We start from the raw sequence: 24,746 nt of genomic DNA, 5'->3' as shown, positions 1-24,746 counted from the left end.
TCTTTATGAGCCGCTACTCCAACAGATTCAGGTAATTGGTCCCTATTAAACATTTAAACTTAATAAGTATTAACCATATTAGAGGAAATGTGCTGCAAAATATGCAAAAAATGAGAAAACCAGATTAAAATTCACATTAAATATTGTTTTTTAACTGAGAAGACAAAGATGGAAGACAAACAATCATTATCCTCAAAGGTTTATTTAGAATTAATACAATCTTGTTGAGAGGTATTATTATAAAACCTCAAACAGTATTGAAATATATTAGATTTGGATTTATCAAGCTATAATATAGTGTTAAAGTACAAGAACAGTTAGTAAAGAACATAAATAAAATAGAAATAGTTCAGTATTTTGTTTCCAGGTCTGCTTCTCATTGAAAATTACTCCTAAAAATAGATTTGAGGGACTTGACTAATTTTAATGACACTAATCTTCAGTTTCCCATTTTTTTGTACTGAAAACCATAAAATTTCTACTTTGAGAAATTCAAAAAACAATTCAGAAATATAATAAAATTCTTCATTTGCTTTTCTTTTCAGACCATCTAGATTGGCATTTGATATTTAAAAACAGAACAGGTTTAGTCTGCAGATATCTTTTAGAAACATTTTAAATCATTAATAAAAGACGAGTGTTTTTATTGACTAAATCTGTTATTTTGTCCGTTTTAATCAAGTCAAACACATGGTGTCAAAGGTCATCCTGTTCATTTATGGATTTACTGGAAGCTTGAGCTGTTAAGTAGCTGACTGCTGGCTCCACCAGAGCGGGTGGCCCTACTAATTAACCAGCTAATGTCTGTTTGTTTATAGTTGAGTTTATCTATAAAGAGAATCAAAGGGGTAAATATCTGCTTAATAAGCAGATTTACTGGAAAACTACTACAAAATGTAATGTTTGTATTTCTGTGAGAATAATTCTTGATTTCTTTTTAAATAAATATACAAATAAATGTGGTTTTAGTTTTAATACATTGCTGAAATAAATCCAAGAAAAGTTCCAAACTTAAAGTTTAAGAGACGTAAAAATGGATTTAGGTCCAACAAGGTGATTCCTGATGAGCTGGAAACTCGTCTTCTGGTGGATGATCACCTGACAGATGACGGTCCGAAGTCGGACCGAGTCTGATTGATTCAAAGATTTCTCTTTCACATGTGGCTGAAAATAGCTTCCGGTCATGGTTGAGTAAAACACTAAAACTGAGTGAAAAACACCCAAAAGAAGACGATTTAAAACCAGAGAAGATGACGGAGTAGACCTGCTGCTGGGAAGGAAAACGTAAAGAAATGAGAAATGGATCAGGACGTTTTCCTCTGCTGAAACTCGGGACAAATCATTCACCGTTTCCCGTTTTTATCCAAGTTCTCTGCTCTGCTTTTAATCACTGAATTGGTTGTTTTAATGAGAGAAGAGAAGAGAAGAGAAGAGAAGAGAAGCTGGTGTTTGTTTATATTGTGTTTTTCTTGATTTATTCTCTGATCCGTGCAGCAGACAGGCTGTTAGAAAGCAACCCGGTGCAGAATGCGTAGCGGCTACTGTCTGCAGGGTTTGTAGAGCATGGAGAAATGGTGTGTCACTGGCTGCGTCTGGGGGCTGGGGGTATTTATAGGAGGCCGGGGAGGAGGAAGCAGCCGAGGTGAGAAAGAATGGGAGGAAAATCAAAAAATGTTAAAAATAGAAGGACAACAGCAAGAAATATGAGTAAAAAATGTCTCTTCCTGCAGTTTTGTCTTGGTGTTCATCATAAATGGAGCAAATATGGCCGACGTCTTCCACAACAGGGATAAAAAGATTTGGTCCAGCGCTTGAATGGCCTCTCCTCTCTTTGTCCCAGCCTCCCTCCTGCTCCTCTGAAAGCGATCCAGCTCGGCTCATTTCAAACCTAAACATGTCTGTCTGGCTCCAGAGCAGACCAGGCCTCCCCTCTCCTCACCCCCCCATGAGACCCCGTTTCAAATCCAGGGGGATGATGTCATGCCGATGCTTAAAAAGACGAGGGGCGTGGGTGGATGAGGGGTCGTCGGGGTTAGGGTGGTGGTGGTGTTGTCACATTCTGGTTTGAACTCTGTAAACAGTGATCTCACACTGCTGAGGTAGACGGCGGCTTATCTTTTTGTTTTCATTCCTTTATAACCAGTGGGGTTGGAATAATCAGAGAAAATGTCTAATTTAGGCTAAGTTACTATATTTGTACCCAAAGGTTGGTTTGTTTTGCACAAAGCATACATATCCATGCACACACACTCTAAAAAGTAAGAACACATCAACAGAACCAGAACTGATCAGATATAATGGAGCTCGACGATTCAAATGCAAATCAAAGCGGGACACAGAAGATGAGTAAAACTTAGAGATTAAACTATAACATGTTAAATTAAAAGCATGAATAACATCTATTAGGTTAAATCCAGTGTGGATTTTTTTTTTCTTCTATCTGGGTCTCAACTCCTTTTAAAACCAGTTTAAGTTCTTGTTTTTTGGTGTCAGAAAAATTAGCTGATTCAAAAACCTCCCAGAATGTTAAGTCACATTTGATGGGCATTGCATCGTTACCTAGCAACGCCAGTGGAGTTCTGCCCATTACCAAGCAACCCCAGCAGAACTCCAGCACATTTGGTCAGCTGGTTTTACCGCTATATGTGCTGTACAGTGGCTGCTGGAAAAAATAAGGGTTTTGTTGTTCACTTACCGTCCAGAAACCACTTCCTGCTTTCTTGCTGGCTGTGCAGAAGGCTCCACTGATGCTTTTCAAAGATGTGCGGTTGTATAACTGCACATCTGTTTGTAGTGTTGAGTTTGGGCCGTGGCCAGCAGCTGCTTATTTGGATTTAAATTGATAAGACGCCCTAAAACAGCTCAAAATAGGCTAAACTGACAGACTAAAATCTCGTTATCGAAGAATAATTTTGTACAAAAAATTTAGTTAGCATGTTTTGTATAGGCCATAGAATTATCCTAACCTAGAAGGTATAAATAAGTGTCCTGAAGAAGCCAATGTTTTTCAACAGCAGTATTTGTGTTTGTGGGGCTATGTTTGCAGTTACAGTCATGCAGTTACCAAAAGAAGTAATAAATGTCTTTCATCATAACTTTAATCATTATCGCAACAGTACCCTAAAATATATCAATAAAATTCTACAGCCTTATCTCCCACCCCTATTTCCCACTCAGAGTTGAGCTATTTATCATGTTCGTGTTTATACTTGGCCGTCCTGTCCGCGTGTATGTGCTACTGAGGAATCCGTGTTTGTATTTCGGGTCGCTCCGTGGGCTGATGAGAGGTGTGCGCTCTTCATCAGAGGATGCTTCTAATTCCAGGCTTTTTCGGGTTGCAACCGGAATCTCAGCTGTCTCCTCGCCCCACCCTGGCACACATTAGGGCGTGACATCAGCGCTGCCAGCGTCCCGCGGCAGCTGACGGCCTCCGGGTGGGATGTGGACACCCCTGCGGTTCGGCAGGGGGGTGTTTTGAGGCCGTAAAGCCTTCGCTGCAGATGGACATTCCTGGGAAGGGCTGGTTAGCCCGGGTGACAGCGAACACGACGCACAAAGTTTTGCACACGTTTGTTAAAATCCCTGTCCTAAATCACTGCTGCACGCCTCCACTGTCTTCACCCCCTCTGCGCTGCGCTTCGCCGTCCTCCGGTTTGTGATTCACCAACCTTCACCGCTCTGACTGCGTCAGCAGCCATTTGATGACAGGAGGAAAAGTTTGGTCAAACTGGGTCGAGGTTCCAGCACGTCCTTGTTTGTACTGTAATTCTGCTTTTGGGAGTTAAATTTATGTTTTGTCTTAGCAGTTTGTACGATGTATAAATAATGTTGTGCACTGCTGTTTTGTTTTTAAACTGCCTGAAAAAGAGGTGCAGGAATTTATGAAAACATTACAGTGAACCTTTGGTGTTCATAGTGTTATGGGAGCACAACCAGCAGCAAAAAACTGAAATGAGTCGAATGCTTATAAATGTCTGTTTTAATGGTTCAAACACAAAACATACCTTAATTTTAGTGGTGGGACTTGATTTAAAATTAACTGAGTTAACTGCAAGGATTGTAGTTAATTAGATTTTAGTTATAAATAAGCAACATTTCAAATCACAAAATCCTTTTTCAACATTTGAAATAAAAAAAAACTTTTGCTGTTAAATTATTGAATAACTAGACTTATGAGCTCAACAACAAAGACATTTATTATTTTTAGTCAGATTGGTGCTAACGTTAGCATTTTGGGCATCTGTGCTGTTGCTACATGTTAGCATTGAAATGCTATTTTAGGAGTGAATAGCTTCGCTGATGGGTCTTAGCCTATCAGCGAAGGCTAAGGCCTTCGCTAATGGATTTGATTGTGTTCAAATCCATTAGCACGATTTGAACATGATAGTTTTTTCCAGCGTCCAATCTGATTGTTTTTGAAGCAAAATTAAACTTCCAGTGGATTCAGAGAAGCAGCTTTGTTGTCCATCGTTGCTGTTAGCAGATTTTAGTTGTACGTCAGATTTATACAAGGACCACTTGAATGCAAAAGTTCCAGCTTTTGGATTATGTTTTTTAAAAAGCTATTAATTGTGTTAAAATTTTGTAATTAATTGAAATTAATGCATTAAAGTCCCGACCCTACTTAATAAGCATCAATAGACGCAGTAGAAACCATTTTAGCACTATAATAGAAACATCTACTTCCTTATCTTTGCTCTTGGGAGTTCAGCCAATCAGCATCAAGGAAAATAAATGGTGCTCCTGGATTGGCTACTTTACAAGCGCCACCCAGTAGAGTCTAGTCGTGTTGCATCATGGTATTTCAGCTTCCCAAGCTACTTCGTCTTTTGAATATTATAAATAAATCCCACAAATTTAAGGAGGAAAAATCAGTTTTTCTTTTTTAAAAGGATACAGTTTGTTGCTGCTGTTCATGTTTTGTTTTGTTCCAGTTGTTCATCTTAACTATGCATGTTGAGGACAAATGAGCTGCTTTGCAATTCATCACATTAACAATGTAATCCAAGTTATTTAAACAGGAAAAACCACATGATTTACCTCGGTAACCAAGTTAAGGACCTGAAAATATGATCCGGTTCATTTATCAGCTGTTTGTGATTATTTGATTTGATTAATTCGGACTGAGAGGAGTCAGAGGACTTCATTGGGTCAGAACCCAGTGACCCGCCCACGACTCCACGGCTAATCCGAGTCATCCATCATCCGAGTGGGAGCCGTGTTTACAGACTGGACTTTCCTTTTCTGTCTGTGTTTTTCTGACTTTTCGAGATCTCAGAGTTCATGTCTGTGTATTTATGTCTCCAGCCTCTAACATTCTGATTAGATCAGATTCTTTAATCAAATTACCTGATGAATCACACACACCTACACGTTTATTCCTTTACTGTAACATGCATTGGTAATGTCTCGGTCCTGTGTGGTTGAAATGCGCCTGTATTGGATGATTCAGCTTGTGCGTGTGTTGGAGCGTGTGTGTGTGTGTGTGTGTGTGTGTTGGAGCGTGCTGGCCTCCCTCCTCTGGATTGTTTCAGCTGTTGTGAATTAGAAAGGCATGCCATAACCCGGCCTCCTTGCTCTCATTTCTTTCATTTCAGTAAAAAAAACTTATGATAAATTTCTAGATGTCCAGGAGATTCACAGGTTTGTAGATGTTGGATCTGCAGCTTCATGATATCAGAGAAATCAGTCTGATTCTGATTCTGCTGGACCTAAACGTCAGCTGCACTCCGACTCACTGACTGAGCGAACCTTTCAAACACAGCTAATGTTCATTACGAAAGGAACTCAGGCTGGTTAAGACGTCACATGTTTTTAGTTGTCACATGTGTACAATTAATTCAGGAGGAAACATTTGCCACTTAATTTAACAGGATTTTTTCACCCGTTTCACTTTAAGGGGTGCATTTTAATTGTTTATGAAGTCATTAAGGAAAATCCAGCTCTCCTCAAGTTTCCTTCTTAATTTCAAGTTTAACTCTTATTCTTCGAGATGATAGACCTGATCTGACTGTTGTAGTTTAGTTGCAGATAAACTGACAGATTTATTGTATTCCAGTGTTACGAAATGTAGTTTTCTTCCTGAAATCACGTGTAGCTTAGCTAGTTAGCATCTTGTGGCTTTTTCTGAGCTTCTTGCTGACTTACAAACCTCATTATTATTTGTAGTGTTACACCTTAGCTGAGTGCCACCATGCTAACATTAGCATTAGCTTACTCAGTTGTTAATTTAGCATTAGCATGCTAACCTAAGACTTGGCAAGCTTACTTTAGCATTAGCTCATATGGCTATTTACTGAGCATTTGCATTATAACAGTTGTAATTAAAGCATTGCACCAACACTGAAGTTTTAGTCATAAGCATTAGTTTTGTTCACGTTAATGAGTTAATCTAACATGCTATTTAGCGGAAGTTAATGCTAAAGCACTAAATTCAACCATGTTGATACCCAACATGCGTCATTAGCACAATGTGGGTTATAAAGTAGTAATATCAACCTTAATGGCGTCACGTTTGTTATTTCGGACCTATCTAGTTGCACTTCAGGGAGCGATTCTTTGTGACAGACCTTGGAGAAGGGGAGGAAACAGAACTTTAACATAGATGTCGAACTTTATTCATCTGAAAGTTTACAAAACAGCCAAGCATCTTAGCACTCATTCAACAAAATTAATTTAGGGGAAGCTGAGTGTCTTCAAAGTTAGCAAAAACGCTAATTGAAGCATTAGCTTCGCTAATAGTGCATTAGCCGAAACCTTAGCTTGCTTTGGTGTTGGTGACGTACACCAGACTTTGCTCTAACTTCAGAGCTCGCTCACTTGGTTTTTAGCTGAGTGCTAGCATGCTAACTGCAGCATGTTAGCATGTCATGACGGTGTCTTCAGTCAGAGGCTTCTTCATATTTGCTGCAAGACTGACTGCTTCCAGTGTCACCATCCACCACAACTCTTTAAGACATTTAATCTACCTTTGGCACAAATAACGTGTTTCTGAATTTAGTTAAATTGAAGTGAATAATAGGTCGTTGTGTGGATTTAAGATTCTGGGTAATGACTAGTAAAAAGCTGTAGGGAGGAGAATAATTGGGTTACAGGAGAAACTTTTGGCGCCGCAGTGTAGAGGTGATGAAGGATCCCTGAAAGAGGGAGTTTCAGGTTGAAGTGATGAAGAGGAAGAGGAGGGGGCTTGAAATATGACCTACGAGGACGATACGTCACAGGTGATTCTGTTGTGTGTGAAAGAAGGAAGAAAAAGGGCACAGTAAAATACTTTGTGTAAAATACTTGACACCACTCGAATGGTGAAAAGTGCTGCCGTAAAACTGACCTCTGAAGTGTTTATAATGTGGAAAATTCTTCCTGCGCTAATCGCACATCTGTAATGTTGAATGCCAGCTGAATGAAAACACGCAGAGCTCGACGAGGCCAAGTGTTTATTGGCCCACAAGTGTGTGTGTGCGTGTGTGTGTGCATGTGGGTTAATTTACCGTTAAACTGAAGGACTCAAACAGTCGCCCACCCGCACAGAAAGCTAATCAGCTACAGAAATCTGCAATGTCTGAAACTGCCATTATCACCGTTGGGCGTGTGTGTGAATGATTGGCATGTTATGAACGCCATGGTGGAGGAAAGTGTGTGTGTGTGTGTGTGTAGCTGTTTTTGTATCCGTCTTTCTGTGTGAGAACAATAAAAGCTTTCAGACGCAGCAGCAGGTGAAACGCTCTGCTGGTTAATTTAAAACTAGTCGTGTTTGGAGAGGAGGAGAATGTCGGCTGCGTTTTTTTATCCTCCTGCTGCCAGGTAACCACAGAGGAGGGTGGTGGCTGCAGATCGAAAAACAAGATGGTGGGAGAGAAACACGGAAAAACAATAACTTACCCGCCGACAGGTGTTCCTCTGGAGCAAATAAACGACCCAGAAAAGTCAATAGTTGGCGTCACTAAGTGGTTTCAGGCCTCCAGTCGCAGACGGCCGCAGGGTGAGCGCTTCACTCTGACAAATTCACAAGAAGTACAACAGCATCCCGACCTAACCCGGGTTCTCCATCAGCTGGATCTGGAGAACCCGGTGCTTTGTGGGAAAAAGTATGGAGGCTCTTTTAGGAACGCATCTCAAAGCTCAGTGTTGGTCTTAAATAAACATAAATGCTGAGATGGATTTAGTGTTGTAAGTTTCTGTTCTGAGATAATCCTATATCCATCCATTGTTTTTTTATTTGAGTCTTGACCTGGATACAAATATTTCTTACTGAACTTATGTCATTAGAGAAATACATATTTTTATAAAATATTCAATTTAAATATTTTCTCTAGCATTAACATTTTTACTATAATGCAGGTGGAGACGAAGTGTTTTAGTAAATTCATTTGAAAGATGGAGTTTTGTGTCTGAGGATGAAGGGTGGGATGGCGGCCTGTAGCGTGTTGGGTGTGTTATGCTGAAGAATAATAGACACAGCTGTTCTGGTGAACATCAAACGGCTCGGTTTTGTTTCTTCATTCAATGGTTCGGTTTATATCTGGGAAACGATACGAACAGAGCCGCTTTCTGAACACACGTTCTTCAGACTAATGTATGTTTTTTTGGCAAGTTGTAAGTGAATGAATGGAAACAAGTGATACTGGAGGGCCGAAGCACAGCTGGATGCATGGAGGAGTGTGCTAATCAGATTTAATCTGAACCAGATGACGGGGCTGCTGGTGGAGCAGCAAACCATGGAGTCACTAATGCAGAAAAAGGTGAACTTTAACTGAAAAGCCTTAAAAAGAGCGAGCTGGTCCAGGGGGGGTTGATATTTAATCCTTCTTGTTAACCTTTTGTTTTATAGTTTATTCGGTTTAATTAATTCATAAATATTGTTCAGGCTTTATGCTGGTAAATTCACTTTGATCTTTAGGTTTTCTATACAGTCTAGAAAAAGTTTGGAAAGGAAGATGATGTGTTCAGACGCAAACGATTTTATTATATTTTTTATTTTTAAAAATTATATAACATTTATATAAATTATATAAAAATACATATGTTATCTTAAAACCAAACGGAATTTTTGAATAGTTAGCTGATTACCTGTTTGTATTTTTTCATATTTAATATATTTATTTAGAATATTATCATTATATAATTTTAGTTTATTTTTTTCTTAAAATAAGAATGTCTGAAAAATTAAACCTGTTAAACCTCTTTTTCTGTATTTAATGATTATTTGTAATTTTATTTCATTAGTGTTATATTTCTCAGTATATTTCTCAGAATCTAAGTCATCTTGAATAAATAAAAATTTCAGGTTTTCTGGAGTCTAGACTTTCGTAGATCAGAGTTTTCACTGAAATCAAGACATTAGATGTGAAAAATATAACTTTAAAATATTTGGATTTCAAGAATGCAGTCAGATTAGACAAGTTAAGATTTTATGAAGCTTAAAATTTAAGATCCAAATTGGTCCAAATGCCTAAAAAGATGTGAAACGGTAAATTAAGGAAAACAGAGAATATAACCCAACTTTTGGTTTTCCAGAAAAGAGATCAATAAATTTGACTCTCCTGGCTTCCCGTCCGTTTCTGCTGCGACTGCTGGGAATTTTCCCACATCTGGATTTGAATCTTGTTGTGAAAGTTGGAGTGTGGAGGGATGAGGGGTCCGTCGGTTACCGCGGGTCACGTGACGGCTTTTGCGAGCCCTGCGTTCCTGTGTGGGTGTGCGTCGCAGGACGGTGACAAACCCCTTTTGTTTCTATGAAGACGTTTTCCTTGGAAGCGACAGTGACAGCTGCAGAGCAACTGACAGGGAGGGGGGCAGTTAAAAAGAAAGAGGGGAGTATTTAGCATATTTGACATGCAGACCACGGGTTGCTGTGTGCAACAGTTGATGGGAAGAGAGCGCAAACTGTTCCTGTGAGTTCAGAGAGAGAAAACTGCAGAAGAAGAAGAGGAGAGAAGCTAGAGAAGAACAACAAAACAAAGAGGTTTAAAGGTTCCCTGTCTGGGCTGCAGGTTGCCATGTCTGTGGGCATCCCCCTTCTGACGTGGGTGTTTTTCTGAGGCACCCTCCTCTCCGCTGGATTGGGTTTCAGCGAAGTCGCAGACGGGAATGCACAAGTGTGTCCCGCGAATATCCCTGCACCGTTTCCACGTCTGCTCTCCACCTCCAGCAGCCGGGAATCCTTTAAAGACGGGCGTAACTCTGGCAATGGAGGCAACGGCAGAATGAAAACACTGAAACTCCGGCCGGACTCAACTTCCTTGGGAGCCGACCGCCAGGACTGTCGCTTCAGGGGGAAAACGGGAGAGCCAGCTTATTACTGATAAGCCTCTTTCTCTGCCGTGTTCGCAGTCCCACCCCCTCTCTCTTTTCTTTGACTCTATCCCTTCACATTGTTTTTTTTTTGGAGCCTCGGAAAGGCGGAGGTGGTTTTCTTCCAGACTTTTAAACGGGGATTACAAATCTGGGAATAATGTAGCCATCTCACATGGCCGGATTCCTGCTCCTCTTCCCTCACGCTGCCAAATCTGCCTTCTGTTGCAATGACTGTTTGATTATCTGCTGCCTGCCTGAAGGAAGCGCTCATCCTGGCTGTTATTGGATATGAACGCATTTTAATTCACCTCATTTTTTATTTTTCTTATTAAATCAGAGGCACGTTGCTGCTCAGCGTGGGATAATCAGCTGCATCACAGCGTTCAGCTAATGTTTTTCTTGTTAATCCTCCTCTGCACATCTTTTCCTCTCTCTCGCAATTTGCCTCTCACTCTCCCTTTTTTATTATTCTGGAGTAAAGGAAATCAGTTTGATTGGAGCACTTCCTGTGTTTTAATACCAGTGCAGGAAGCAGAACAAACGGAGCTGAATTCAAACACAAACAGCAAGAGGGGGAGGGACGCAGAGAGAGAGAGAGAAACGAGGGGGAGAGTAAGAGGAAATAGGGAGATTTTTTTTCTTTTTTAGCAGCTGCAAACCATTTCAGCTGTGTAGAGGGACAGAAAAGAGCGAGGAAAGCTGGGAGCAACCGCGTTTAGTGGAGAAAAAAGGAGAAGCTGCGTGGCAGTCTGGCAACGTGTCCTGGGATTGTTTGCCGGTTCATAGGGGAAAGACTCTTCCTGCAAAGCGAAGCTTGCACCGGAGCTGCAGAGGGGGTTTGTCTGGGACTTTGCCCTCTGGATACGGTCCCACGACTTGCAGCTCTACCACCTATTTTCTCTCTCCAGCCCCTGACGCCCCCTTTCACTCCAGCCTCACCCTCCAGGAGCCTGCCTGCTTTCCATCTACTGTACCAGCTCTCCCCTGCAGCTGCAGACGAAAGAAAAACGTGGAGATAAAAGAACTGACGAGGGATTTCTTGACCTCTTTGTTTGGATTTAGCCGTTTTCGGGGGGGAATGCTGAACTGCAAAAACGATGGAGTTCATTTTCTTTGACGGGAAGAATGAAGAGACACAAATTTCCTCCTGAGGAAAGTTTTGTATAGCAAAAAGACATCTGTTTGTTTCATGGGTTTTTCATGTTGTCCGTTTTTCCTCTTGAAACAAATGTCGTCTTCAGTTCATTCAGAGCACCCCACGCAGCCTTTCTTTTATATAACCAAGAGTGGGTTTTCACACCTTAAAAGGAGAGTTTTGCACTTCTCTGCCTGCCTCTAGCTGCAACTGTTAAAGTTGTCTGAGTCCTCTGCCTCTTTTCCTGTTGTTTGAAGAAAGACGACCAGAAAGGAAGGAAGGAAGGAGCTGGACGGGGAGGAAAAGTGCAGAAGTTGCTCTGCATGTTTTGAGATATGAAGGAGAGGAAAGTGGACTGTTGTTCTGACAGCAAAACAAAGGAACCTTATCGTTCTCCGCTCACAGTGGACCTCAGACATGAGGATGCTGGATGCCGTTTTCCATCCTCCATGTCTTCATCCCTCTGCCTCTCATTCCTACCAGCCTTTAACGTAAACAGTGCAGCTGATTAATATGGTGCCGAGGGGGAGGGATGTCTTACTCGCTCTCTTATTGATGCCACACTGCATCCCTTACTGCACTTTAGATCATAATCACGAGGGAATTTTGGTGAAAACAAAATGGGGAAGCCCCTGAGCCGTCCGGATTGTCTGAGGCAGAGTCCCCGCTGCCTTGGGAAAGGCGATGAGGATGAGGCGTACATAGAGGACTGCTACGTCCCCCAACGATCCATTTATGACACAATGCGGATCAATGAACAGATAGACCAAGGGACCAAACTGTGCCAACCTTCAAGGAGCACCTTAGGCTCTGGCGGAGAAGTAAGGGGAGAAGGAAGTACCTTATCCAGCAACGGCACCATCGGAGCCGACCTTGGAGGTGTTTTTGTCTCCAGAGGTGGAGATAACTCAGGAGGAGTAAAGAAACTAGACGAGAGGGTAATTTTTGATGCCTTAAAGCTGACTGGCGATCTTAAGATAATGTCTCCGCTAGTTGGAAGTTCAGGTTTGCCCCTTGCTCCATCCTCATCCGGAGCTGGGGGAGTGGTTGCCGTGGTCAAGAGGCGACATCAAGGTGGAGACAAGAAGGACAATCCAAACCGACGATCTTGGAAAGCTTTCATGCACCCGAGTTTTCCTGAGTTTGCAGAAAGACTTGAATTCTCTGCTGTTGATGGGGGAGAGAAACGATCATCTGGAGCAGGGCTTCCTCTGTCTCCTCTCCAACAGATTCCCTCTCAACTCCCCCCATCCACTCCCACATCTTCCACACCTTCATTACCTCCTTACACTCCCTCCCCTCTGTCATCCGCACCCCAGACTCCACCCGTCTCCACTCCACCGACTCTGACACCCGCGGTTAGCCCCCAGCAGCATCCTCTCAGCAGGCAGAAGCAGGTTAATCCTTTACTTTTGAAGCAGCAGAAACAGAGTCATGTGGTATCTTCTCCTTTGAAGGAACAGTCGCCTGCTATCAGCCCAATACAAGGCCCCCATCCATCTGGAAAAACACCACAGCACAGCCCCTTAAGGCTTCGACAGACACACGGCAAACGAGAGGAGCACAGACGGACTGCGAGCTCTTCTAAAGCTGGAATCAGACTCATCCCTGAAGAGGCTTTTGAGGCTGTGAAGACCTCAGATTCAGAGAGGGACTCGCCTCTTTTGGATCAGGACCATGGTGATAGTGCTCCTCTCATCCCCCCAAAACCAGTCTTCTGCCCCCCAACCAAAGCACGCACCTGGCCTCGGAGTATAACCACAGGAAAAAGGACTCAGGTTGGCCTGAGATGCAACTTACCCACACTTCCTCCTTTGCCTCCTCTACTGGGTGAGGATAATGCCACAGATGAGGAGTCTCTTTATCTGTTAGACCCCCCATCTCCCTTCCTGAAGGAGGAGGATGGTTTAGCTTACGGAGGCCTTCCTCTGTCACCCTGTATCAGTCATGAAGGAGAGGAAGAGGGGCTGCTTGGATGGGGCGCTCAGGGTGGCGAGCTCCGAGAACGCACCGCGTCCGAACTCAAATTTGAGGAGGACGAGCGTAGGATACTTGAGGAGCTCGAAGAGGAAGGGGAAGATGATTGCAGGAAAACAACTGAGGAGGAAGAGGCCTGGAAAAGAGAAAGGGAGCGAGCTCAAAGAGAGGAAAAAGAGTGGGAGGCAGTTCTGAAACTGGAGAACAGGGAGATAGTTGACCAGTGTTGGGATAGGGAAACACTGGAATCAGAGGGATGGGACTTAACAGGCTCATCCGGACACTGGCCTGTGCTGACGCCCCCTACTGGGTTTGGAGGCCCTGGGGCCCCCAGCGCCTCACCGTGCCCCAGCTCAGGAGCGGAGTCAGACTACCTCTTCTTAGAGCTGGAGAGGCAGTGTCGAGAGGAAGAGGGGGAGGAGGGAGTGGAGATGAGTGTTGACCCGGAGCCTATCTGTGATCCCTACTCTCTGCCTTGTTTAGAGGAAGAGGAGGAGGAGGAGGAGGAGGAGGAAGAAGAAAAGACTTGTGGGACTCTTCCTCTGGATTCAGTTCACTCTACAGACCCTGAAAGTGTTGAATTTGATTCTGTGAAAACTGAAGAAAACTCTGACGCAAATTTGTCTGAGCACATAAAAGAAATCCTAAACTGGAAAGATCATGAACGGGAGCACGGCTTCATAGATGAAGAATGTGACTCTGAATATAATGAGGATAAGACGAAGGTAGAGGAGGAGGACAAAAGTTACCCGACCGACTCTGCTCTTGGTCAACAACTGGAGTCGGACTCCAGTGAGGTCCAAACATCCCAACCGGAAAGAACTGAAATCAGTACCGTTTCTCGGACAGATTGTGGACTTGAAAAGCCTTCACAGACTGAAACCGACCTGGACAGCGGGGCGTCATCTGAGCATGATGGGGAGGATTATGATGAGCCAACTTCCTCTCCATCTCAAAGACCTTTGAACCCATATGCAGAGGAGGAGGAAGAGAGACGAGAAGAAAACACCGATTTGGGAACAGAATGGGCTCAATCTGAGCCATGTTTGGACAGCAACAAGGGAGCTTTCACTGATGCCTCCCTGGAGCCTCCGCTCCTCACTGAATGTACACAGGATGCTGCAACTTCCGGTCAAGAAGCAGCAGTCCTTCCATGTGCAAGCAAACCTTTAACAGAAACAAGTGTTGACCCAGAAGAGGCATCCTTTGTGTCTGAGAATGTAGCCTCAGGATCGTCTGAGCCTGAGCAAGTCCCAGTTTCTGAAACTAGAACAGACGTGATTGTCTGCATCCCTGAGTCAGACTCAGCACCTCCATCTTCATCCCCTCGGCTTAAATCTGACTCCTGTGGTGCAGGTTTGGATGCTGGAGACTCCGAGGCCTTTGTCACCTCAGATAGCTTTGTTTACCTGGCCGTGTCTGTGCCTCTCCAGTGCTCCAGTGACTGTCCCCCCTCTCCAGTGGTGGACTCCTTTCCCCCCAGTCCCATCTCTAAGCCACCTTGCTACCACGACCCAGAAGAGGTGGAGGATGGATCAATCCTTTCTCCTGATAGTTTTGTTTACCTGGCCGCCCCTGAACGGCCCCATCCTGGTCCTTCAGAGGGCGGCTCAGCTTGCGATGACACTCAGGAGCTTGACTTGGACTCGTTCTCTGAGGGGACCCAGTCCGGTGTGGACGGGGTTGAGTTTGTCCTGGGCTCAATGACCGGCGACAGCGACTGGGAGTCGGACAGCTCTGCCCCGGACTTTACCGCCGTTATTTCGAGTGACACCACCTGGGATCAGCTTGAACCAGGATTGCTGCAAAGCCTGTTCTCCCAGACAGAGTTGGGTCAGATAGAAGCATGTGGGCCCCAGGATGAGGGGCCCCAAACAGAGGCTATGCCTTCATCAGAAGCAGATCAGAGCACTGAAGGAGGGAGAGAATCTGAGTGTTTGGACACAGACTCCCATCCTGAGGTAAGTTTTTACTTTTAGTCTGCTCATTATGGTTTTTAGTATTCAGCTGTGTCGGATGCAGATGTGAGAATGTGGAAGCAAAGGATGTCAACTGATGTAGACATGGTGTGGAAAATGTATGGGAGGGGTGCTAAAGTTATAGACGCCATAATTAGCTGGTTGGCTTTCAGTTGAGCTTTAGATTGATGCAACAAGGGTGCTACTTATAGGCCTGCGGGGTTGGTGTGTGTGTGTGTGTGTGTGTGTGTGCGTGTGCGTGTGTGTGCGCATGTGCACTTTAGTCAGAATGGGGGTTAGAGTTAATATGCATTAGGTCTTCAACTGACGATCAATTGATTAGTCAGATAAAAAAAATTGACCCATTCTACAGATTTTTCATTTAACCATTTAAGCCTTTTCATATTATGCTAGAAATACATTAAAAATGCAAATAAATGAAAAAAACAATTTCTTTTTAAAATAAGAGAGGTAATATTTTATTGCCTAAAATACAAGAACATTTATTTAGTAGATCTGAACCAGCTGAAGTTGAAACTGAGCTGTTAAAACTGAGTTTTAGCTAAACCCTATTTACAGACAAAGGTGTTTATCTTAAATGCATTTTTTTACGACTTTGGCTTAATTAATGCTGTCAATATATTGATTTTTTTTTTCAGCAAATTACCTTAAGTATATATGCTCCAGTTAGTCATTAATTGATTAGTAAATTATTTGATGATTTCAATATTTGATTAATTGCAATAATGTGATTAATAATTTCAGCCCTAATATCCATCCACATACTTGTGACTTATTACTTGTTTGTTCCTGTTCATCCAATTTGCAAGGCTTTGCTGTTTCACAGAACACTTTAAAGAAGTTTTGGGCTGACCTTGAGCTTCCTGTCTTGTCTTGGTGTAGGAAAATGTTGCAGGTGGAGGTTTTACAGAGTAAAACTTTGTGTTATTTGGTTTACTGATTTACAGCGTAGGTAAATGAATATAATGCATTCAGTACCCAACCTGCCTATTGTTGTCCCTCCCCTTTTTCCCTGAAGTATGTGAGCTGCAGGTAAAACATATTGTTTGACAGTCTGTCAGATTTGCTTTGCTTGAACTGTGTTTTTCTTGGTCTTTGGGGTTTTTTATGAAAAACATTTGCTGTAGAAAATTTGCAGAGAATTTCTCTTATTTCTTCTGTTGTTGGAAATATTTTCTATGGTTAAGTTTCTCCAACCATGACTGTGGCTTGACCCCATTCTAAAAATGTCCCCAAGACAGATAAATATAATTATTTCTGTATGCTGAGGGCTCAATAGATTCAATCAGTGTTTAATCACATTATATTTTCCATTAGTTGCTCACCTGGACTCTACATTTGTGTCAGAGGGAAGCAGTTATTTTGTTTTTTATTATTAGCTCTGCTGGTTTATCTGCTCTGGCTTCAGTTTAATGCAATCAGGTCTCGGCTCCACCTTTACTGAGGGCTGCAGCGAACATAAATGACCAATTTCTCTCTCAGTGCGTTAGGATATTCTCCGTCTGATCAGGAATGAGTCAATTCCCGGCTGGATAAAGCAGCAGATAAATGGCTTGAGGGTTTTGCTTTGGTCTGTTATAGAGCTCATCTTAGAGGCAAAGAAAGCTCTTGATTTACCGACCCGTCTTTGTTCCAGCCCTCACCTTTAGAGAGGAGATACAGCTCAGGACCAAACAAACATAAATCTGGACACAAAGCAGCTGAAAAGAGCTTCATCTGCAGGAGGAGCAGGGATTAGAGGAGAGATGAAGAGCTCAGATTAGAGATGAAGGTCCTCCTCTAAACACCCAGCTGGGTGATTTGGGGGATTTTAAGACGTACGGACGGACGAGTGTCTACTACAGTGTTTCTCCAGATTCATCAACATGGATGAGACATTTAAAACATTCAAGACTTTGTGACATTTAGTTTCCAGGAAAACTTGATCAAGTTCTTTCATTTTTTTTAAAGCATAAAATTAAGTTTTCTGTTCATCTTAGAAACCAACGAAGTAAAAATCACTCAAATCTTTCCCAACCCCAGTTCTTTCCCCTGATTGCAACAGTATTTGATTTGTAACCTGGACCCTTGTATGGAGTCCATCAGAAAACATTCAGCGTTGAATGTTTCCCTCTGTCCTAACTTGACTCCTCCGTCCCTTCCGGTTCCCCTCCCCTCGCCTGGTGGTTTTGTGGCAGAGATAAGGAGGTGAGAAATAAATCCTGCGGCTCTGCATGAGGAGGTTCTGCCTCTGCCAACACCATCTAAACAAACAGCCTGCTAAGTAGTCTGGGGAATATAAACTTAGATCTCGGATAAGAGCGTGCCACAGCTAACACTCACACTGAGGCCGGGATGCTGTTCCATGCTGCTGCAATCCATTTTATCAAATAATCACATAGTTGGTGGTTGAATTTTTTATTGAAAATCTGGACTTTTTTTCACCAATTCTCTTTGGGATCCATAATTCAGAGTGATGCCAGAGCCTCCAGGGCGGCCATCTTGTTTTACAGCTTCTGCAAGTTCATTGTACAAGTAACAGAATCGAAAATATTTTCTGCCATTTCTAATTTCTGTTTAATAAAACAAAAATTGGAATGGAAATTGGATCTGGTATGAAAAATAAAAGTAAGATTTTATGCAAACAACCGAGTCCATTTCAAAGAAAACCACAAACTAAGAAAAATCAAAACAGATCTTGTGGGACAAAATCTGTAGATTTTATTTTTAATTCATGTTGCCCAGTCCTGTGCTTCAGCTTTTTGGGCAAAGCAAAAATATTGACCCAAGCAGGACTCCCTCAGACCGGATAATGTGACGGATTGGGAAACACTGGAACAAGCAGCAGGACTCTGGATTATCATGGATCTCGTTTTAAAGCACAGTTTGTCCACAGACGGAGGGACAGACGGACAGATGGACTGGCTTTCCGTCCCGTCTGATGAAGTGAAGCGTGGGAACATGCAGCACAGCCAGACCAACCGATGGGAGGCGAATCTGAAATGTTTCTGCCTGAAGCAGCTGCAACTCTAAAGTCCTCAAAATGCTTCAGTCTGGACCAATTTAGGCTAATTAACACCATCAGCTGAGATCTGAAGATAATTTAACATTCTTGTCATTCTGTGGTATTTATTGGAGGTTTAAATCTGGTGGCATTTTCCTAGGGATGGGCGATAAATAAATTTGATTGATTAATCAAATTTTGGATTTCTGAAGACTTAATTTTTGAATAGCATAGCTTTGGATAGCATGATTTTATGTTTCCAGAAAAAAACCCAAACACTTTAAAAAAATTACCCCCAAAAATGAGCCGTTTCTAAAACCTTTGGAACATAGTCAAACATCAGCAGGCACTGTGATGTTACCTAGCAACCCCAGCAATGCGCAGCCTGTTACCTAGCAACCCTGCACATTTGGTCAGCTTCTTTCACTGCTGTATTTGCTGTACAATGGCTGCTGGAAAAGATAAGTGCTGTTGACTTGCCCTATTCTTGCTGGTTGTGCAGGAGGTCCCATTGATGCTTTTCAAAGATGTATGGTTGTATAATTGTGCATCTGTTTGCAGCCATTTTCACATGCAAGTGAAAACATTGAGTTTGGGGGGCGTGGTCAGCATCAACTTATTTGGATTTAAAATGACAAAGGCCCTAAAACATATCTAAAATTTCAATAGCTAAGAATGATTTTGTACAAAAAATGTAATGAACATGTTTTGTATAGGCCATAGAAATATCCAAACATGTTAAAGGAAGCATCATAGTCACCTTTAGACAAACATTATCGCAGCCTGACCCTAATATTTTGTTCTACAATTCACAGAAGGGATAATTGAAATAATTTATTTTTTTGAAAAGAAAACCTGAAAAGATAGATTGAAATTGGATCTGGTATGAAAAATATCTAAGATTTTATTTTACATTCTCTGCTTTTAACGCTTAGAGCATCACAAACAGGAGCTGCAGGTCGGCGGCTCAAACGTTGGTTTTGATTGATGTGGTAATTCTGGTTCTGAGAGATCCGCCTCCGGGATGAAAACTGGGAAAAGATGGAGGCAAGCAGGAGATGAAAGCAAAATGATGCAGCAGGTAGTTTAGTTTTTCTTTTATTGGCACTTTATTTGTCTAAAAATGCTTTTAATGAAAAAACCAGAACATCCTCTTAGAGAAGAGAAGGTATTCAGGTAGATGAACCACACTGGAGAAAATCCAACCTCAGAGGAGGGAAACAAAATCTGGTCGGACACCAGATGTAAAGGAAGGTTCCAGCCAACTGGCTTTGAATGCAGCTCATATTTGCATGAGATTTGTATCTGTTTGTTGATGTCAGGCGTCGCTTTCAAATGGGATTTATTAAACCATTAACCCCTTCCATCCCAGACAGAGAGAGAGACAAAGCCTCACTAGCAACAAAGTCAAAGTTTTCCCAGCCTGCGGTTAGTTTAGAAGTCTTTTCCTTCCTCGATCCAGGAAAGAGAGGACGGAGTGAAGGATGAGAGTGGAAAGAGAGGAAGAGGACGAGGCAGCAGGAGGAGGAGGAGGAGTGTGGTGTAGGCAGAGCCGTTTCTGGCTGCCATGTTGCTGGCAGGAGAAACACTTCAGCCTCGCTGCAGAAAAATTCACTTTTCCTTCTGGTCTGAAGCTTGTTGCTCAGAAACGAGCGCAGATCTCAGAGAGGCAAATCATAAAAAGCATGTTTAGTTTGACTTCTTCAGTGATTTTTCTCTTTAGACGTGTATTTCATGTCAGATATTCATCCAGAGTGCTTCTTCAGATGGTTCATTTTTTGCTTTTTATTGCATCTGGTGCAAAACCTGGATGTTTTCCCCTCGTCTTGCCTGATTTAAGTTGTATTATCCAAATACCTTCAAACAGATATTTGGTAGCAGTCCATCTTGCAACAAATGTGAGGCGGCCTCTGACTGAAGACTGTTGCTTCTGAAGTCTTATGACCAGAATGACATGTTAACAGCTAAACTTTGAGGTAGCAAAGACGATATTCCACAGTAACTCGTCCTGGATGAAACCATCAGTTGTTAGCTAGCACTGCTAATCCTCCTCATTTGCTTTTGCCGTTTCTCTTTAAATCTGCCTGGCCGAATGATTAAACAGCTGAGCAGCGAGTCGTTGAAGTAGGAGATAAGATGCGTATAACACTCTGGTTGGCTCCTTTTTTGGGCTTGATGCCCGTTATGATAGATGAAAGCGATGGTTTGAACTTCCTCCTCCTCTGTTTTCACCTCCTCTGGGATTTGGGGTCGTAGTTCAGGTATTATTTGAGCCTTTGAGATGTTAATCAGCTGCTCCCAGATCTGCAAACATCAAATCCAAAGTGAAATATAAATGGAATAGTTGATAGATAAAATCGTTTTCATGCTTCTGCACAACAGTATGCTTCTTTCGAAATCTGAAAAAGTCAGAAAATATGTATTTATTTAATACATATTAATTCTCTACCCTGGGTTTAAATACTGAGATTTGATATGTGGAGTGTTTGGGAAAAGCTTTTAAATCAGCTTGTTGTCGTAACATCAGCTGCATTTTTTTTTTTTTTTAGCTCGTAAACAGTTGCAAAAACATCTGGTCTGATGACCAATCATGGCCTCCACTGCTGCAGTAACCTGATAACTCGGCTGCATGGTGATTATTTAAAAATGTTAAGGATTTTCTGTGTGATCACTTTCACACAGTAAACCTGATTAGTGTTTTCATTCTGTGGATCTAGAAAGTGTTCACGCCCCCTGTCAGGATAAGGTTTTTGTGATTTTAAGGGGAAATATGAAATGTAAAAACGGTGCGTTGGGCTGAAATAAACCATGTTTGGAGCCTCTTTGCTGTCCGTTTCAGCATTCTGGCTTCTTTAGTGGGAATCCATCTGTCTGAGACGACATCTCTGCCACTTCCTGGCTCATAATTTCACGCATCTTGAATTTATAAAAGTAAATTTGCTTAATGGAAACATGGCAATTTCAAAAAGTCTCCAGTCTCTTTTAAACGTTTTTTGCACCAGGATGAGGTGGTTTTTCAACTGTACTGGAATTTGTATATTTCGGAAAACTCCAAAGGAAACGCTTGAATATGAATACATCTCATGTAATTGTCTCACTGCCATGTTTTTCAGTGACTTATCATGTCAACAAACATATTCATGTCTGATTTTAATTAAATTTTTTATTTAATAGAAACATCACCATTGTGAAATTGTTTTTTTATTTTGACATTTCCAGAATATTTCAGAATAAAAGCTTTGCACACATTTGTAATGGAAATGGAGCTTAATGGAAACGGTTGCAGTTGCGGTTTTTGATATGGGCAGTTGCCCAGGGTGGCATTGGAAAGGGGCGAGATGCTGAAGAACTATAACTTACATCTTATCTGTCTGAACAACTTTGGTACTACTTAGTGAGAAATGGTCAATAAAGATTTAGAGTGTGCAAATTTATGCACCAGGATTATTGCAGATTTTTTTGCCTTTATTCTTAAAGATTTTATTCATGAAGTCATACAGGACTTCACTTAAAAAGGGAAAATAATTTTATAATTTGTTTTTACGTCACGTTGAGGAGTTTTTGTTTTTCGTCTGCAAGGGTGTTTCATATCTCGTTTTGTCCACAGATTCAGGCATGAATCAGAAATTATTTTAAAAAGGCATCTAGACAGTAAAAAACATGAAGGAAAAAAAGGTTGCACCTGTTTGGCAAACAGGAGACGCTCCACCAGCTGGTCTCTCAGTCAGTTTTACTGGTTTTTAGCCTCATTTCAGAACTGGAAACGGTGCTGGCTTGCGGTCCAGAAACTGGTTGAGTCAAAGAGCAGTGGAGAGGGAAGAAAATGAAGGGATGGCCGGATGGAGAAAGGAAGTGGAAAAAGGTGGAGCGATGAGTAACGAAGTGAGGAAGAGGATGACGGTGAAGTGAGCTCAGCTCGGAGCTGCGTGGTTTCTGCTGGCAGAGGTGGGAAGAATGACAAGTATGTGGGACTTTTTCCAGAGCTGTGGTTTACTCAAACACTCCGAAGTGGCGGCGCAGAGAAAAACCAGAGCTTGAGTAAAAAAAATAAAATGGCGTTTCTATACATCTATACATATGACGATGACCTGCAGGAGGGCTTGATTTGTTTTCCCTCTGCGTTGCGCCGTATCTTAGACACACACACGTCAGGATAGGGCGGAGGGTGGAGGGGTCACGGCTGCAGCCATTGTTGTTCTGGCCGACAAACTTCCTGTTGCAGGCAGCTGTGACGCCCAACGCCACCATCCAGGGACAAAAACACACAAAAGCTGCTCATTCTCGCTCCGTCCTGCACACATTCATACCTGTGGAGCTTTTTACCCCAAACCTGGCATGAAGGCTGCAGCTGTGTTTTAGTTAAGCCAGATGAGCCGAGGTGTGAACTGATTATGACCTTCTGTGAGGAATCAGGAACACTCAACAACTTCCAGAGCGTCTGCACAGGGCCGGCCCAAAGCATAATGCGAGTTAAGTGGCTGCTTAGGGCCCCCACACCACCAGGGGGCCCCCAAGAGCACCAATGATTAAAATCTATTAAAATGTTTAAAATATTAAATAGCTAGATGTAAAAACAATTAGTTGATTTTATAGATGTTGCACAAATAATATTGTCCTGTTTTCTGCTTCACCTAAGCAAAAACACAAAATCTTACCAAGGTTTTCTGATCCTGTGCAAATATCTTAGCACACTTGAAATAAGACAAAACTAACTCATAAGTAGCTTTTCAGCAAATATAGGGGCTTATTTTAAGTCAATACTTCCTTAATATTGATGAAAAAGTTCTACATCTTTTGATTTCCATCTGTTTTCCATAATTGAATCCACATTTTCAGAATCTGTAAATAACTCAAAACTCCCAGATTAAACTTGATCATGATTTCCAAAACGTCATCGCCTCATTAGGATGAACTGAGAAAATGACAATAAGTGGGTTAAGAGACTAATATTTCCACCTATTTCATGTTAGGTGGTCTGAATGTTTGCTAAATGAGCTAAGTTCCTGAAAAAGGTGGAGAAACATTGTTTTAATGGAAAAAGAGAGCTGATGACTATTAGCACCACCTTTTCTTGCTCCTAATGACTCTGATGCTGCCAAGTATTTCCTTTTCAATATTTTAGACTTCCTTTACGGAAAAATCTGCAAATTGGTGGATTTTGGAGTCGCATTCCTCAGAAAAATGAGCGAATAATGAACTGCGAATAGTCGGGGACCCGGCATATTATTTATGGGTTCATCTGGTTCAGATTTGATTATAGTACAAGTCTAGACAATAAAATGGAATTAAAAAACACTAAAGCTAATTGTGGTCGGCTGCAAAGCCTGCACATCAACACCAGACTAGTTGGAACCAAACCTGCATCTAAACGTTTCCCTTTTACTGGGGAAAGTAAAAGGACTTAAATGTCCTAAAGCATCTTAAAAACGCTTTAAAAACGGCGGTTCTGTCTTTTCTTCCCTGTGTCTGCTGGGTGTCGTCTCTTCAGCTGCTCATCGCGGCTCCTTAAGCTTCACCACTTTGGCTTCAGAAAACATCTGAGAAATGTTCATAACCGCCTCCTGTCAGAGTGAAGAGGAGGGTTTTTCTGCCATGCCCGTTTTAAAACGACAAAGACCTGCTGCCAAGCTCAGCTGACCTGATGGTTTTTCTTCTCATAAGATCGACTTTTTGCTTTTTTCTTTTATTTTTTCTTGCAATATATTATATTTATGATTTGAAAACATGGAAAATGATCCAAAACAATCTTTGGTTTTTAATATACCCATATATCCATCATGTGATGACTTCCTGAAGGCAGAGTTTTTAAAGAGACAGGCGTTACATTACATAGTCAATTTTCTTTAAGTCATATTTGATATTACAACATTTTTATAACAACTGAAGGTAACATAGTTACTTGATTGAGCTTTAAAATGGCACCATGTGGCTGGAAAGTACGTAATAATTTCTCTTTAATTACATAGCAAATAAGAAAAGCACAAAGTCTTTATTACCAGAAATTAAGCCAAACCATAATGAAGTAATAATCAGTTTTCTGACTGGACTTCTCCTCTGTGTTGTTCAGATATTTTTCTGCTGCATCATGCGAGGCTGTTTGGGGTTTGGCTGCTGCAGCGCCGCATATCACCACCATCTCTGTGGGTTTGCTTTAAATGTCAGGATTTCAGCAGCGTTCGGACCCCCCAGTCCGTCCCTTCACTGCAGCGGACCCCCACTCTGTGGGAATTAGTCCCAGATCCAGCCAGACTGGCGGGAAAATCCTCCTGTGGTGATGCGGCGTTCCTGCTGGTCAGCTGTTTGACACAACAGGGTGAAGTTATGGATTTAGCGAATTATTGAGAATGAAAAGGATGGAAGGATCCAGCAGAACAAGTTT

General features: G+C 42.0%; 1 protein-coding gene and 1 long non-coding RNA gene across 22 annotated transcripts in view; one reads left to right on the top strand and one right to left on the bottom strand.

Annotated features, from left to right (window-relative positions):
- LOC106955838 (uncharacterized) lies at window positions 1–23,016 on the bottom strand. Its single transcript, XR_001426656.1, has 4 exons — window positions 22,812–23,016; window positions 20,371–20,375; window positions 3,426–3,428; window positions 1–13 (listed from the first exon to the last, which is right to left on the bottom strand). It is a non-coding gene; the product is annotated as an uncharacterized LOC106955838 (long non-coding RNA).
- The window catches only part of macf1a (microtubule actin crosslinking factor 1a), a 222,836-nt gene that overhangs the window by 156,920 nt on the left and 41,170 nt on the right, over window positions 1–24,746 (top strand). The window lies entirely within an intron of this gene.

Source organism: Poecilia latipinna, unplaced genomic scaffold (genome assembly GCF_001443285.1).
Source record: "Poecilia latipinna isolate Pla-1442-1.1 unplaced genomic scaffold, P_latipinna-1.0 Scaffold39, whole genome shotgun sequence".
Lineage (NCBI taxonomy): Eukaryota > Metazoa > Chordata > Actinopteri > Cyprinodontiformes > Poeciliidae > Poecilia > Poecilia latipinna.
This window is presented reverse-complemented; position numbering and strand designations above follow the sequence as displayed.